This window comes from Zosterops lateralis (genome assembly GCF_965231275.1).
Source record: "Zosterops lateralis genome assembly, chromosome: 2".
Lineage (NCBI taxonomy): Eukaryota > Metazoa > Chordata > Aves > Passeriformes > Zosteropidae > Zosterops > Zosterops lateralis.
Genome location: NC_139763.1, coordinates 109,272,402 through 109,287,549, shown reverse-complemented (window position 1 = coordinate 109,287,549; position 15,148 = coordinate 109,272,402). Strand labels below are relative to the sequence as shown.

The following is a 15,148-nucleotide window of genomic DNA, read 5'->3' as shown; positions in this document are numbered from 1 at the left end:
GTTATACAAACACACTATTTTTAGCCAGGAGCTGGTTCCCTCAGTGTGGTGTAAGTAAATTGGGAATACATTTAAAGCTACCAAAATAAGGCTCTCCCTACTCGTGCTGATCTACATTCTGCAAAAGAATAATTGTGTTTAAAACCATTAATGATAGTATTTAATATCGTAAATAGTGAGAGTAATGAACTCTCTCTGTGGGAATTCTATTTTATTCAATTCTATTGACATTCACACTGTTGTATTGGAATGGGAAAAGCATTATGTCATCCTTAGGTAGCATTTTAACACTTTCTAGGGGAAAAAGATTAAAGGCAAGTGTATCAGTTTGATTGTGCTAGTAGAATTACTGTGAATGTAATTCAGGATCAAATTAATTAAGATGGTACAAGCAAATAAAAACAAGCTCTCTGCTAAATATGAGATTTGAAGATTTACTGTTAGCCAAGATAAAAGTTACTCTCTGTAGAGATGCAGTTTTGTTTTCTTTCTAATTTTAGCCAGGCAAGGAGATCGCGCCTTCCAAGAGTCATGGAAAAAACACACAAAAATCTTAAAGGAAAGACTGATTTTTGAAAAGAGTATAACAGCACTTCAGTAGAAAGTTGGTACTTTGACCTAACTAATAAATTGCCTAAATGGTTGCATGTGCAACAATAAATATGCTTTAGATAGAAGGATATGGTACTGGTAAAACAATAGTCTTGTAGAAATACCAATTAATTGATATTATTATCATAAGGTTGATGATATATTACAACAAAAGATCATCTCTGCTCTTTGAGCTGAAGAATTTGAACTTCAGAATGATATTCATCAGGAGAGAAATATTTATCAATCTTGCAGGAAAGCTGTTTAAGTAGTCTTTCCTCCTTTTCCCCACAATAATATTACTACCGTGCAGCACTTGCAAGCTGATTTTTTGCATCTATACCAATATATTTTTATAAATATATAAAATACATTTTTATTTTTATAATTTAGGAGTGGAAAGTGTTTAAGGCCAAAAAGATAATATATAATTAAATATTATAATAAGGCAGAAAATATCTGAGGATGAATGTGCAAGCAACTGTATCAAGACAAGGTACTTAATGTGTGAGAGTGTCATAAAACCCCTAAACAACACCGTGCAAGGGTTTCATGTATTCAAGATGTGTTAAATAGAAGATACTAAAGGATAGAAACTCTTCAGGTTCATTTCAGGCTTGTCTTTATACATAGAAATGTTTCAAATGTAAAAAAGAATCCACCACGTGAACAAAACACATTCAACATCATGACAATGAAGAGGTTTGTGCAGAAGGCAAGATGATTCTAAAAGTAGATAAACTACCAATGTCTCTGACTTGTGACAGTGCCTCACACTTCACAAAACAGCCAAATCAGGTGTGTGATACAACTAAAGCAGATCTCTGCTTTATGACTAATGTTGGTCCTACCATAAGCTTTCTGTTTTCCAAGTATTTGTATACTATAGATATTATAGTACTTCCTCGGGTCAGATTTTTCATACCTGTAAGTAATAGAAGTAACTTTCTGTGAATTTCATGCTATTGGCTGCAAAATTCAGCTTTTTCTCTTTTTTTGGTGTCTTAATTCAGAGTGAGAAACCTCAAGCCTACATTTTCCACAAAAAAAATTTTTGAACATAGTCCACAAACTCCAAGGGGAAAAAAATCACAAACCTTTTTTCTCTTCAATTATTCTTCCATATTATAGAAAATTAGCATACAGCATTATAAAAATAAAATGTGCAGCAAGTCCCTCATTCACTCTTTGTGGGGAATTTCAAAGATGCCTCATTGCATTCGTGATTTACAAATGAAATACAGCCAAGAAGTCCCTCGTGGTGCACATTATTTGTCACTCACAGTGACAAATAGGTTTGGTCTGTCATCACCCAGTGTAGTGACAAATGGTTTCCTGAAAATCTTTGAGACAACTGAAGTGCCAGGGAGCAGTGCTGAAATTTTTGCAGTCAAGAGAATTCCATATGCTTGCCCCTGCTGGAAGCAGCTCCTATTTGCAATTAAAAAACAAAAATAGAAAAAAAAAAGGCAAAAAAAAAAGCACCTTTAGTTGAATCATTCCATTGGAATTGCATTTTTCCAATTTCAAGATAATCCAAACTTTGCCTCCATTTTATTTATCCCAGAACATGTCTCTGACATCTTGTTTTCTTGTAGGCATACATCAAATACACCCATCTTCAAAAACATTTTTAGGGCAGGCTCCATCCCTGTGGGAGAGGTACAGAATGGCAGCTTACAGAATAAAAACAAAAGCAAATTTAAATTTCTGTTAAAAGAACAAAATGTCTAAAGAGCATCGTGATGATACTCATAAGGAAAATATTTTAAACAAAAATGCAGATATGGATTTTCTTGAAAAACAAAAGACACATGAATTTATGGAACTTAGTTGGAAAAATATTTCTGCAACATGATCTACTAGCAGCAGCTTTCCAGCAAACTTTCAGAGAAAAAAAAAATTCAGAGACAAGATTTGATTATTTCTACTGCAAAGACAAACTGAGCTTCTTGTGCTTCCTGAATAAAACACCATTTCAAGAAAAACTATTGGATTTTAATTGCTTCATATCAAACTACAGTGCTGTGATTAATATCCTGTAAATACTTTTATTCTGTCCATAAACAGTTAAAAAAGACGCTCACTTATCTGATACTTTCCAATATGATTTTCTGGTAGATGAAAAATGCTCAGTTATTAAAAAATGCAAGACTGATTAGATATTCATAAAATGATTGAACGAATTAATAATTGGTTTTTTTAAAGAGCAATTTTAGAATTATGTGATTTGCTTTGAAGAATCTCCACAGATCATCCCCATCCCCAAAAAGCACAGAAACATCTAAAAACACATTTTTGCCTGAACTTAGAAGCTGCACCAGCTAATCTACCTATTTGTCATTGCAATTTTAAATTTTTATATTTTGGACTAGTTTTATTCCAAACTGCAACAAGGAGTCAACACTTTGGTGATTAACCAGGTTTCTGGATCTTTTCAAAAATCCTGCTCCATTCTGCAATAAAATTGCAGGGTCCTACTGCACAGTGAAATTGATGGATTCAACAAGAAAGGAATAATTTAAACAAGACTATCCTGGAGATACTAAAAGAAAAGTGTGATGGCATTCTGATTTTTTAATTATTTATTTTTTTTAAAAAAGAGGTTTGCTTTCAGTGAGTTTTTTGTTTAACTGTAATTCCCATTAAACTTCCTGGTTTTTTGTCCCAGTTTAGAAATTTATTATCTCTAGGATATCCTTTTGCCTCTGCCTGGAGAACTGACACCCACTCATACCAGCCAGGACATGGAACTGAGAATAAACTCTGCCACAGAGACACCTTGAAATAGTCAGACAAAACTCCTCCATCACCTCCCCAACACCCAGGGCAGCCGCTCAAATCCCAGCTTTACAACCACACTAGACACTATAAAAAATAAAAAGCTCACAAGTGTCTCAAGCAGGTAACACTGAAACAAGAGAGGCTGGTTTAATTGCCAGCATCCCCTAAAGCAATTCTTGGGACTTTGACACATTTTTGTTAACCTGTTTGTCATCATTCATCAAGAATTTATGTTTTCTGTCAACAAAATAGGTTCTTCCCCCAGTTTTTTTTTTCCTTCTGATGTTCAACAATAGCACCAGGAAACACAACTATTCACTTTTAACTTCCAGTTTGAGGCTTGGAACACACTCTTTTAAGAAGTGGGAACTTTTTTGCATTTTTAAAATGCATGTTACAGTTTGTTTAGTTCAAACACTTGGACTTTAAAAATATTCTTCATTATCTGAATAATATATAGATTGCTTCAAGAACTGTGTGGTCTGCCTAATTTTATTTAAATTTTTAGATTGCACCAGAGACATGTTTCTATTTTGTTTTGTCTGCTTTCCCTGATTAGTCCCTAAGCAAAGTATTACCACGTTGTATTCATTAAAAGTTTACTGAAACACAGAACCTTGACTCATTTTTAAATCAGCTTAGAGAAAACACAGCAGAAGAGTGATTACCAAAATGCAAATCGAGTTCCATCCAAAAAATATGGGGATTTTGTCACAATGTAACATCTAAACTAAACACTGACTCAGAGAAAGGCTGATACTCGTACTGACTACCTGCGCAGGTTTGGGAAAATTGTTTATTTGAAATATCAGTTCACCTGATAAGAAAACCCTTGGTATGGTAAGAGAGAGAGACAGCAGCAAATATATATTTTAAAGATTACTTTAAAGCCAGGTACATAACATTTATTAGTTTTACCCAGTTTTGAATTCTTCCCAGCTTTGATGTTATTTGTGTATTTCTGACCTGATAGGGTGGTCCCACCCCCCTTACAGATACATTTTTTTCCCTGCATTTCTGATCACTCTGACAAGTATCCCTTTGTGTACTATTTTTTATTCTTGGTTATTAAGAAAGTAAATATAAGTAAGCTCAACTATCTATTTACATTTCCGACATCATTCCAGTTATGCTTCTACTGGAATCATTGTTAACTTTATCCTTTAAAACCTCCATGGGACAACAACACCAGGATTTTTTTATTTATTTATTTTATTTATTTTATTTTTTCAAAAATACCATAAAACAGAGAAGCACTAAACAAACTGTAACAGCTCCTCCTGGCATGATGTTTAGTGGGATTTTTTTTTCTAAGCCACTTAAAGGGCCTTGAGGGATCCTTACAAAGCTCTTTTCACCTGATCCACCCTTTGACCTCTGTCCTGTATGCTCACAGCATTCCAAAACAATTCAGAACCCTCAAACACTACACAGAGCATGAAAAAGTATTGCAATTTTGGCCATGATCACAAGCTTATTAGCCTGTCTCCTTCTTCCCTCTGTCAGCAGGAGCCCAGAGCAGTCTCCATTCCAACAGGAGCACCCAGAATATCTATTGGAAAAGGCAATCAGGGACTACAAATGAGGAGACATATGGCAGAAAGGGTTGGTCACAGGAAGGATATGAATGCTGCATGTGGGGCAGAAAGAGCCCATATCTGAACACATCTGGCATGCAATTTTAAGCCACAGTTTCGACCCATATCACCCCCTAAAAAACACAAATCTTATTTTGAAACCAACTGATACATCTCTCATTTTTACCTCATAACATAGATCCATTCTCTGGACTAATATTCTCTATCCCTTCCTTGAAAAATAGACTCTATTTTTACCAGAAGAAAAAAGAAACTCTTCTTTCTACTACAGAATAAGGACGTGTGAAAGTAAGAAATAGAATTTTTTCTTAGTGCATGATACACTAATATTGCTGTAAGATTTCTCACAGTAAAAATAATTAAGTAGTAATATAGTATTTTTACTTTTCTTAACACAAAGAGACACAGGAGTCCAGACAGTGAATTACCATTTTAAATTTTTAAGTAAATGACTGTTTAAGATGTTTTTAATATACCTTTTTTATAACTAATATAACAAGTAGAAAATCCTTAAGGCATCACAATTATGTAAAAGCTAAATAAATATTTTTTAAAATAATATGCCTTGGAATTTCTGTGATTTTTTTTTTTTTTGTTATTGTTGTCTCTTTGCTTGTGGTGGTCTTTTTGTTGTTGTTGTTGTTTGTTTGGGGTTTTTAGGTTTTTTGTTTGTTTGTGTTTGTTTTTTTTTTTTTTTTTTTTTTTTTTTTTTTTTTTTTTTTTTTTTTTTTTTTTTTTTTTTTTCATTTTCCATAAAGTTTTGTTCTTGCTGCCTGTTTGCTTTTGGGTTTTTTAAAATGAAACATACATCCAGTGAGATAACCACTTTGCATAGCAGTATGTTTTCTTTCTGAGCATCTTATACCAGTAAAACTTCTTTGAAAGATCAGTAGAATTTTTTAATAACTCACACTCCTAGACTAATTATTCAGTCCCATAAATTCATTCTCTTTCTATGCACACTTTGATGCAGTTCAGTTGAATTGGAACGATGGAGAAAACAAAGTTTAGGCTTATTCAGGCATTTTGCTATCATGGGAAAGGAACTTCAGACAGAGTCATACTCCAATGTCTGGTTTCTATAGAGAAATCCTTCTTCTGATCTGAAGAAAATTTCTTCTGATAGAGAAATCCTCATGATTATACAAGAACACCACGTAGTTATAGTGGTCTTTATTTCTCAGATTCATGCAGTCCAAGTTTACATAACTGTGGTCATGCTGTTTTCATGGAGACAGACAGACAGACAGATGATAGATAGATAGATAGATGGATAGATAGATAGATAGATAGATAGATAGATAGATAGATAGATAGATAGATAGATATCTTCACCATAGATAACTAGATTCCAGATAATTTGTTGAGAATTAATTACTTTTGCATACTTGGCAACTGCATACTTTGATGGCACATATAATTTACATTGATACAATTACAACCATTCCTTACAACACTTCAACGTTTTTTTAATTTTTTTTTTCCCAGGAAAATAGAAACAAATTATGGAATTGCTGACTGATAGTGGACAATTTCTGTTATATGAAGAAAGGATTAGTATAAAATCTCATACAGTCTGTGGCATCCACTCCTACTCTGCAGCACAAGAACACACCATTCCTACAAGAACAATCTTGCACTCCCCTGTGATTTTTGATTCGTCTAAAAGAACTAAATGAAGATCAAAAAACCCCCAATGTTTTCATAGTTCCTTTCCATTCTGCTCCTCTCAGGACTAGACTCTGGGCTCCCTGATATAATTCTGATTAAATAAGATTGTTTAACTTATTTTTTGCTCCAATTTGCCCTCATTTGTAAAACTCCTTGAGGTTTTCCATAAATATCACTGCCTGTCTGAGAAGATGCTACAGTCATGAGCAAAGCATGCAGGCAGGCTGGAGATGTACATGTGCAGTTCTAATTTTGCATACAGTGCAGGTCCATCTCTAACAGAAACAATTGTGGCTCTAGTGATTCACAGGGGGTCCTGAAAGCTGTCAGCAGTTATAGATCCATTCCAAACCACTAAAAAGGCTTAAAAGATATCAGACAACAGGGGCTTAAAAATCTCTTATGGCAGTAATAAGTGCAAATTAGCTTTATAGGAAAAGCAGTGACTCTGTGTACCAGCAGACATATATTTAACTTGGCCTACTGAATGTTCATTCAGCCAAAGAGACATCATCACTTAAACCTGAATTCTGCCTCTTCTGAAAACTCAGATTTTATTTCATTTAAAAAAATACAAAATAATAGAAATGCTGGAGTGCATAGGATCTTAAATTACAAAGGTTATGCACAAACTATGCTCAAACCTCTCAATGCCAGATCAGTGGTATAATGCTTTATGTATCACAGGAGAGCCATTCTGGGTAAAGGCACTGCAGGCCTACAAAGACCAAGGTGGCTCTTAAACTTCATTGAACAGAAACTGCTGGAATATTGGCCCCCTAAAGAAAAATCAGAGAAACTAAGCTGAGACAGCCACAGTAAGAGCTGGGGATGTTGTGATGCTTCAGTAACACTTAAAGAACAATTAACAAGAAAAAACCTCTAAAATTTCTAATAGGACAAGGCTGGATTGATGGTGAGATACATTTAGGTTATCTGAGTTGTCTCTAAGATGTAGAATAACCCTCAGAGATACATCACATAGAACTCACATTCATTTTCTTTGACTAACATGCCAAAATTAGGAATTTTATAAAAAGCAATCCTATGGGGTTGGGAAAGCCAAAGACTGCATAGTAGGATTTGTTAGTATATCATCCAATATCCTTTTTTTTATGATTTTTGGATCAGAATTCCTAGCTGAATTCATGCACAGCTCCCTTTTTACCCTCACCATACAAGGATATGAGTTTTAAGCAAATGATAAATGTTTATAGACTGAAAATGGCTACAAACAGACAAGAAAACTGACAAGCTGAAATTCTTTAGTGGGTGGTTGATGACTACTGTTAAGCATTGCCCTTTTCTTAACTGCATTATTTTTACCATTATCAATACTGTGTTAAATCTATTCCATGGGGAATTTACATGGCTGAGCTAACATTGATTCAAACCTCCTCCAATATCTGGTATTGAACACTGCGCTAAAGACTATCTCATCTTTCTTTTTGCTACAACAGCAAAACCCATGCAGTTTGGACAAGGTCTGGGGGAGGAAAGGGAATCCCATACCAAAGTGGGAAGGCATATTCCCTATTTTATTAGTCAGTGTTCCACATGGTCATATACAATTAAAGGTTTCCCTGCTTAGAAATGACACAATCCCCCTCTTTCTAATTTTATTCAAACGTGAACTCCATTTTAACATGAAAGTAAAGGGAAAAAAAATTAATTGACAGTCCTGTTTTGGTACAGAAAAAAATTATTGTTTTCTGTGATTCACGTAACACCTTGTTATAGCCAATATCATTCCCAGACACTCCAGTAAATGAAGTAGATAGGCCTTTAAGTTGTTTTTAAACATGAGTCCTTTTTAATAGTTATTTTACATACTTCATGGAAAAAAAGTCAAATGACTGACTTAAACACTGCAATTTTTGTAGATTAGTTTCATGTAGTAATAGAACACTGAAAAAACAGTCATGACTCAAGTAGCCCTTTCTTATAATTTCTGTAGGTTTTCACTAATTGACTGAATAAGGAATTGGTAATTAATTTTTTAGCGATTGAACAGAGAGTGAAAAAAACTTAATGAAATAATTTAGGACTCATCACGGTAATGCTGTACCTCTCAACTAGGAACCAGAAATAATGTAGGTGATTCCAGGCACCTGCCTGAGGGAATGAGCATTATTAGCCATTGTTTGTTTCACTACCAGGTGGCCACAGTCCTGGTTTTGTTTAGAGCCCTTAAAGTTCCTGCTGCTTTAAAAGGCAGGGAATAAAATACAGGCTGCATGGAGGAATGGAGGAGGCACAGTCAGTGACACCAAGGCAAATTTGGTGGAGTCCAAGAATGTCAGGAGTGGACACGTGTAGCACAAATGGTCCCACCATAGGAGTATGAAGACAGCAGCTGTCTGCTGTAGAGACAAATTATTTTCATTGCATAGATTTGGCTGGGTTGCAACTACTCAGTTACTCCGAGCAGAGGAGGAAAAAAAATCCCAATAATTCCAACTCTCATTTCATCTTCTCCGCTCTCTTTTCATCTCTCAAGCTTCACAACTTTTAAGTTTTGTCCTCACTTCCAAGCTGTCAGTGATATATTATAAAATGAATAGCTTGAAGTGTTTGGCTACCTGGGGCCATAAACCCAGCAGGTCAGCAACAGAAACTGCTGGGGGAATTTCTGTGGCTTTTGCTGGAATTAAAACAAAACAATCAGGGGGAAAGCGTCACGGGTACAGCAATAACTTATTACTTCTAACACACATATCCCTGCAGATCACAGCGACCTCAATCTGCTTAAAAAATGGCTTCCTTGGGCTAGCCAATCTTTCTATTAAATAGGTTGGTCTTCCCTGGAGCCAAGATCTGCCTCCTTCTGCATGGCTTATTATAACAGCACAAGGCAGTATTTTTTTGCTTTGACAATTTTCAAATAAAAATCAGTCCTATAAAGGCTGAGATTGTTTATTTTCCTTAGGGCATTCTGTTGTTCTGATTAGGGACAGAGCAGAAGAAAAGTTGGATATTAAAACAGCAAAGCTGTTGTGAACCTGAGGTGTTAGTTTTAGTTTAATTAACAACAGAGGAAGAGACATAAAAGGTATTAAATCATATAGCTCTTAAGACATGCAGACAAGGATACACTGTGTGACCTGCCAGTAAAGAAAAATTTACTTTATCACTGTGATAAAGACAAAGGCAGAAGGAAAAACATCCCACACAACTCCAGAGTAGCAAAATGGGGTGGAAAAAGTAGCCCATTATCATTTTTGACTGTAATATCCAACATGCTCTCTGTGTAGCTTTATTCAAAAGACATATTTTAGTATATGTGAAGTTTATAGGGTACTAGCAAAACCAAAGGCACTCTGCAAAAATCCCGTGAAACTCATCATCTTCCATAGTTACAGAAACACCAAAAATGAGTAAATGCATCCAACCAAATGCACATTCAATCCAATTCATATGTACCTTTTATTCTTGGATCTCCTGGACTGTAGAGGAAAAAGGAGCTCATATTACTCACATACTGCAAATTTTGGGGACATTTCTCCCCAGACCATCATGGGTACAAGCTCTCACATTTATAAGGCATCAGCTGAAGGTCGTGGTTAAAACTTCAGGCAGCTTTTGCAGCCATTAAATGGAAACTCTGAGCTTCTTTCCCAGACTTGGATCACCTCATAGCTGTGCTTACACAATCTTAAAGCCGTCTTTCAGTCACAGGAGCCTCCAGCTCCTTTGTATAACCACAATGGGTGAACATCAGCACCTTGCTCTATGCCTCAGTGACAATCATCTCACATCTGCATGCAGAGTTCAAACACCTGGGAGCAGAATGTCTGCAGAGGAGCCCTGTGGCCCTGGGAAGGGTCTGCAACTCTATCCTGCTACTAACATATTATATTATGCATATTATCAGGCTTCCTGATAGATCCTAATATTTTAGGCTAGATTACATAAGTGTCATAATGTCATTCACCTGCTTATGAATTATTCAAAATAATTTGCTGTAAAGCTATTATTAGCCCCACTGCGACCTGAAAGTATTTTAATTTTTGAAAAACTCTAAGTGAATTTACCTCTTGTTGGATGAATGTTTCTGTGATTTTCATAAATAAGACCATTCACATTTCATGAAAATGTTAAATAGCACAGACAAAAACCAAGCCTGTTTTGTACTAGTGGTGTACATAAAACTGCACATGAATTCCTACACTCTCTGATTTTTAGACCTGGATAACCAAAGCTCATCCAACGAGACATGCAAAACCAGAAGGTTGTTTTGATTTTGTGTTTGTCCATGATCTTTTTGTTGTTTTCTGGGAAAAAAAGATATGTTTGTCTTTAAGAATAACTTTATGCAAGGCATCAGTATGTATCCAGGAGCTAATTGAATGCTCTAAAATGCTTCACCTTTGCTAATCCCTAGCACTGTTTGTAATTGCCGTGACTAATCCCAGCCTGTCACTTGGGATTATTTCTGCTTCCTGACAGACTGAATCCTGAGCATTCAACTCAGGATATTCATATGAATATTCTCAACTCATTGGATATTTATATTAACAAACTTATTTAGCTCTATAATTGACCCAGGCTCACAAACTCAGAGAAACTTTCTGTGGTTTTTTTTATTTTATTTTGTTTGTTTGTTTGTTTGTTTGTTTGTTTTGTTTTTTTTTTTTTACTTCAGAGGCCAAGCTTTGGATCATTTTAAGACCTGGGTTTAAAAGCATTATTGGGGTGGAGAAAGGTAAGGGACAGAGGGGGAAACAGCACAGAAAGAGAAGTGGATGCATCTTTTATGAACCTGCTCCATGGGAACCCAAGACAATCCAAAGTAGCAGAAGCTGAACACTTTTCCTATACTATTACTAAAAAACTCATGTACAGGAGGGAGGAAGGGTGGGGAAGTTTTGGAAGTGTGCACAAAGACACCCTTAGCACATAGTTAAAGAAGATAATTTTCTAGCAGAAAACTGCACCAAAGGAAAACCATCTAGAACATTTCCAGCCAGCTGTAGGAAATGGTAAAGCAAAGAGCAATAAAATGAACTGGCAGCTGTCACCTTAGCTGTTCTCAAGTACAAGCCAATAGCTCACCACAAAACAAAGCACTGTAGATTTTTTTTTTGCCTTTTTAATAGAGTCCCTTTGCCATGATTAGTTGCAATTAACAGACTGAAACACTAAAGCAATCTATCAGGTTAAGCAACAAAATAAAGATTAATAGACCAGCCTGTCCCAGTGGTTTATTTTGCCTTAGTCTTTTCTCCTAACACTTCACAAATATGTGTTTCTGTAATTTTAAATCAATTCTAGTTATTCCTAGAAATAAATAAATTCTCTTACACATTATATGTTCTTATATTGCTTTTACATTCCTTAAAAAAAAAAAAAAAAATTCAACCAAATAAACTAGCACATAAAACCCCTGAAAACCACCAGCAACCCTACAAAAATAGCTTGAAGCCTTAGCTGTAACAGCAAAAAGCACCACAGATGCTGCATATTCATATCCAGCATCTCTAATTCCAGACACACTACTAGTGCTGCTGCTGCTGGAACTCATTCTGGATCAAGAAAACAGTTTTATGTCAAACCCTGCTATTTCAAGCACAGGTATGATTAAGAATGTCTATATTTTTAATTAAGGACTGTTCTGAAAAGCTGGTTCCAGTAATAGGGGTTTTTTTATGCATGTATATAAATTTCTGCAGATTCAATGAAATTGAGAATAATAGTATTACACTTTTAAAAAAGCCCCAAACCATAAATGAAGGAGTTTTTAACTAATAATAAATAACGAACAATAGCTTGAAAAATTTGAAGACAAAACCTGAAAGATTCAATTGGATCCAGAATGCTTCCTGCTATTTGGGCAGGAAACAAGGGGAGAGGGAAATGCAGAGTGACTGCTATGAGTCATCTTTACTGTGGTTTGGAGACTAAGCCATACATTGGCAAGCAAGAAAGGAATTTTAGGAGAGTGGCAGGAAAACCACAAAGCAATATGAAAACAATAGCCAGACATAATTTAATAAACTGATATTATTAAATAATTGAAGCCCACTCTGTACCTAAGAGTTTCCTTCAGTTTACTGCAAATGTGCCATGGTTTCAGGGCAGAGGAGGAGCTCAGGGACAGCTGCAAATTCTACAGGTTATGATGTCTGTAATTTTTTTCAATATACAGTGATGAACCTGAAAGAGGATAGGACTGACCTAGCAGACCTTTTTTTTTTTTTTTTTTTTTTTTTTTGTATGATACAGGAAGACATTGCTACATTTCTGTAAGGAGACTGATTGATTTTACACGTGTTACATCCCAAATTTTACATTAGCAGGCTTAGTTATTGCAGTGACAGCGAATAGAACTTGCTCAAAGCTTTTAATATGTGGCAAGAAATGTATACAGTAAATCAAGCACTCCAGCTTGACAAAAGAACAGTTGGGAACCCACGGTCTTTTCATACAAATGAACAAGAAAAAGAAATTTATGAGCAGGAGAAAAACTCATCTTTGGAGGAGGGCAAATAAACCAGCCCACACAGCATGAACTTGATGAAAATTCTGTGTTTAGGGTCACCCTAAATACAGAATAATTTAGATGTGTTTTGGTAAGTGAAGATTATGCTCCTGATACTCAGTTGTAGGTGTCTGTCTGAGTCATGCTAAACTCTGTCTCTCCTAGGACACATCATATGGTAAAATCCACTTCACTACAAGAAAAAACAATCTCTGTCTCTCTCAGTCTGGGGAGCTTTTTAGTGCTACAAGCTTTAGGAGGCACCTACATTTGCCTCAGGGTTTCACAGTATTCTGTTTTGCCTGGGCCTGGAAAAATACTCCTGTGAGCTGTTCCACCAAAGTATCTCAGCTCTGAGTGCTGAAAATTAATCACCTGGCTAAACACTTGACTAGGTTCAAGTTTTGTGTTTACTGTAAGTATTTGAAGTCATTAAAAACACAGCAGGAATGAAAAACAAATATATATGATGTTCTGTAGAGAGTTCAGTTCTATGAAAATGCAAATGCTCAGTGCAGAGATAAGATGATTAAAAATGGAAAAGACAGCTTGAGCATAAATATATATGGTAACTACACAGCAGTCACTGACAATACTGCATCTATTTTACAGAACATTTAAATCAGCAAAAAGTCAAGATGCATTATTTAAATGTGTCTTTATCAAAAAACATATCTTGAAATTTCTATGGAAGAATAATATCAGCTGGGGTATATTTTAAAGACTGTAATTGGACTTTATCCCAGAAAAGGCTAAATAAATTGAAATATGTTTTATATCATTATGAATATTCTTTTGTGATAAAAATAGTTTTTATATTTTGTAGCAGTTCAAAAAACTGTGCAACAAGGGAATAATAATAAAGGAAAAGAGGCAATCAAAATGAGAAAGGGGGAGATTTCTTGTATCCCTCTGCAAAAGGAGTAACAAATTACTTCTGTGAATAATTTCAAAGACTTGAATAAGCTGCATGCATCTCCCAGATGGCTCTCTGAAAGAAATATTAAAGAATTGTCTGAAACACTTGCAGAAAACATATAAGACTTCTCCCTTTTTAATCTCAACCATAAAAATGTGCGAACTACAATATTTACTGACACAGTTTTATCAGATAACCCTGTAAGAGAATCCTACAATAGCATAATATCAAGAGTCTATAGTCCATGAAATTTCCTCAGTAAACTGAAGATCCTTTCCATCATGTATATTTCTTCACGCAGCATTCAGCAATAAAAGTTTCTTAACAAGTTTTTAAGGATTTTGAACAGGGCAAGAATTAATACCTGTAAACCAGATGTAGTCTACCTTCACCCATTTAAAAATCACTTTAAAAAAGGGAACAATTTCGCTGCTGTATGACAGGGGTACTCTGTCTTGAAAGATAGGAAAGCCTTTTTTTTTCATATGTTGAACATACACAAGAAAATGAAGAACTTAATCTCAGAAGTGTTTAAAATCATGTTACCATGAGTTTTTTGACTTCAACATTTACAACTCAAAAGAAAGATAAATTTATATGATATTTTACAGACATATATTTACACTGTTTATGAACATTTAGAAGTGTCACATAAAGCACTTGCAAGTATATTTTATATGCAGACACAAACACCTTGAATCTCCACATATTCTTTGCATGTTGTCTTTGGTTGAGAGAGGCAAATGCTTTTTAATTTTGCCGTTATTTTGCATTAAAAAGTTAGTTCAGTGCAGAAAATAGTCTTCTCAAAGGGCACTGGAGCAGGATTTGTGTCTTCAGTCTGGACTGGAAGTCAGTTCTAAAATTGTTTCTGAGCAGATGATCAGTTCAAGCAGAAGGCAGGCTGCTATAGACTGTACCAGGATGAGACCAAAGCTGACATTTAAGGACTTGAAACATTTATTAGGAATGGAAGCGGATTTTTTTTTTTTTTTTTTTTTAAGTGATGCAAAGTATCTGGGTCCCTGGAGGCAGGAGAGGGCAGGACCTGCTCAGACCTGTGTCTGAGCAGCAGTCATGGGGAAAGACACAGAGAGAGGTACC

General features: G+C 35.3%; 2 long non-coding RNA genes across 2 annotated transcripts in view; one reads left to right on the top strand and one right to left on the bottom strand.

Annotated features, from left to right (window-relative positions):
* The window catches only part of LOC310905858, a 484,835-nt gene extending 479,068 nt beyond the window's left edge, over window positions 1-5,767 (top strand). The window contains exon 3 of the long non-coding RNA XR_014589281.1: window positions 5,634-5,767. This is a non-coding gene — a long non-coding RNA (uncharacterized lncRNA). The remainder of the gene's footprint in view (window positions 1-5,633) is intronic.
* The window catches only part of LOC310905859, a 476,746-nt gene continuing 467,224 nt past the window's right edge, over window positions 5,627-15,148 (bottom strand). Inside the window, exon 2 of the long non-coding RNA XR_014589282.1 lies at window positions 5,627-5,746. This is a non-coding gene — a long non-coding RNA (uncharacterized lncRNA). The remainder of the gene's footprint in view (window positions 5,747-15,148) is intronic.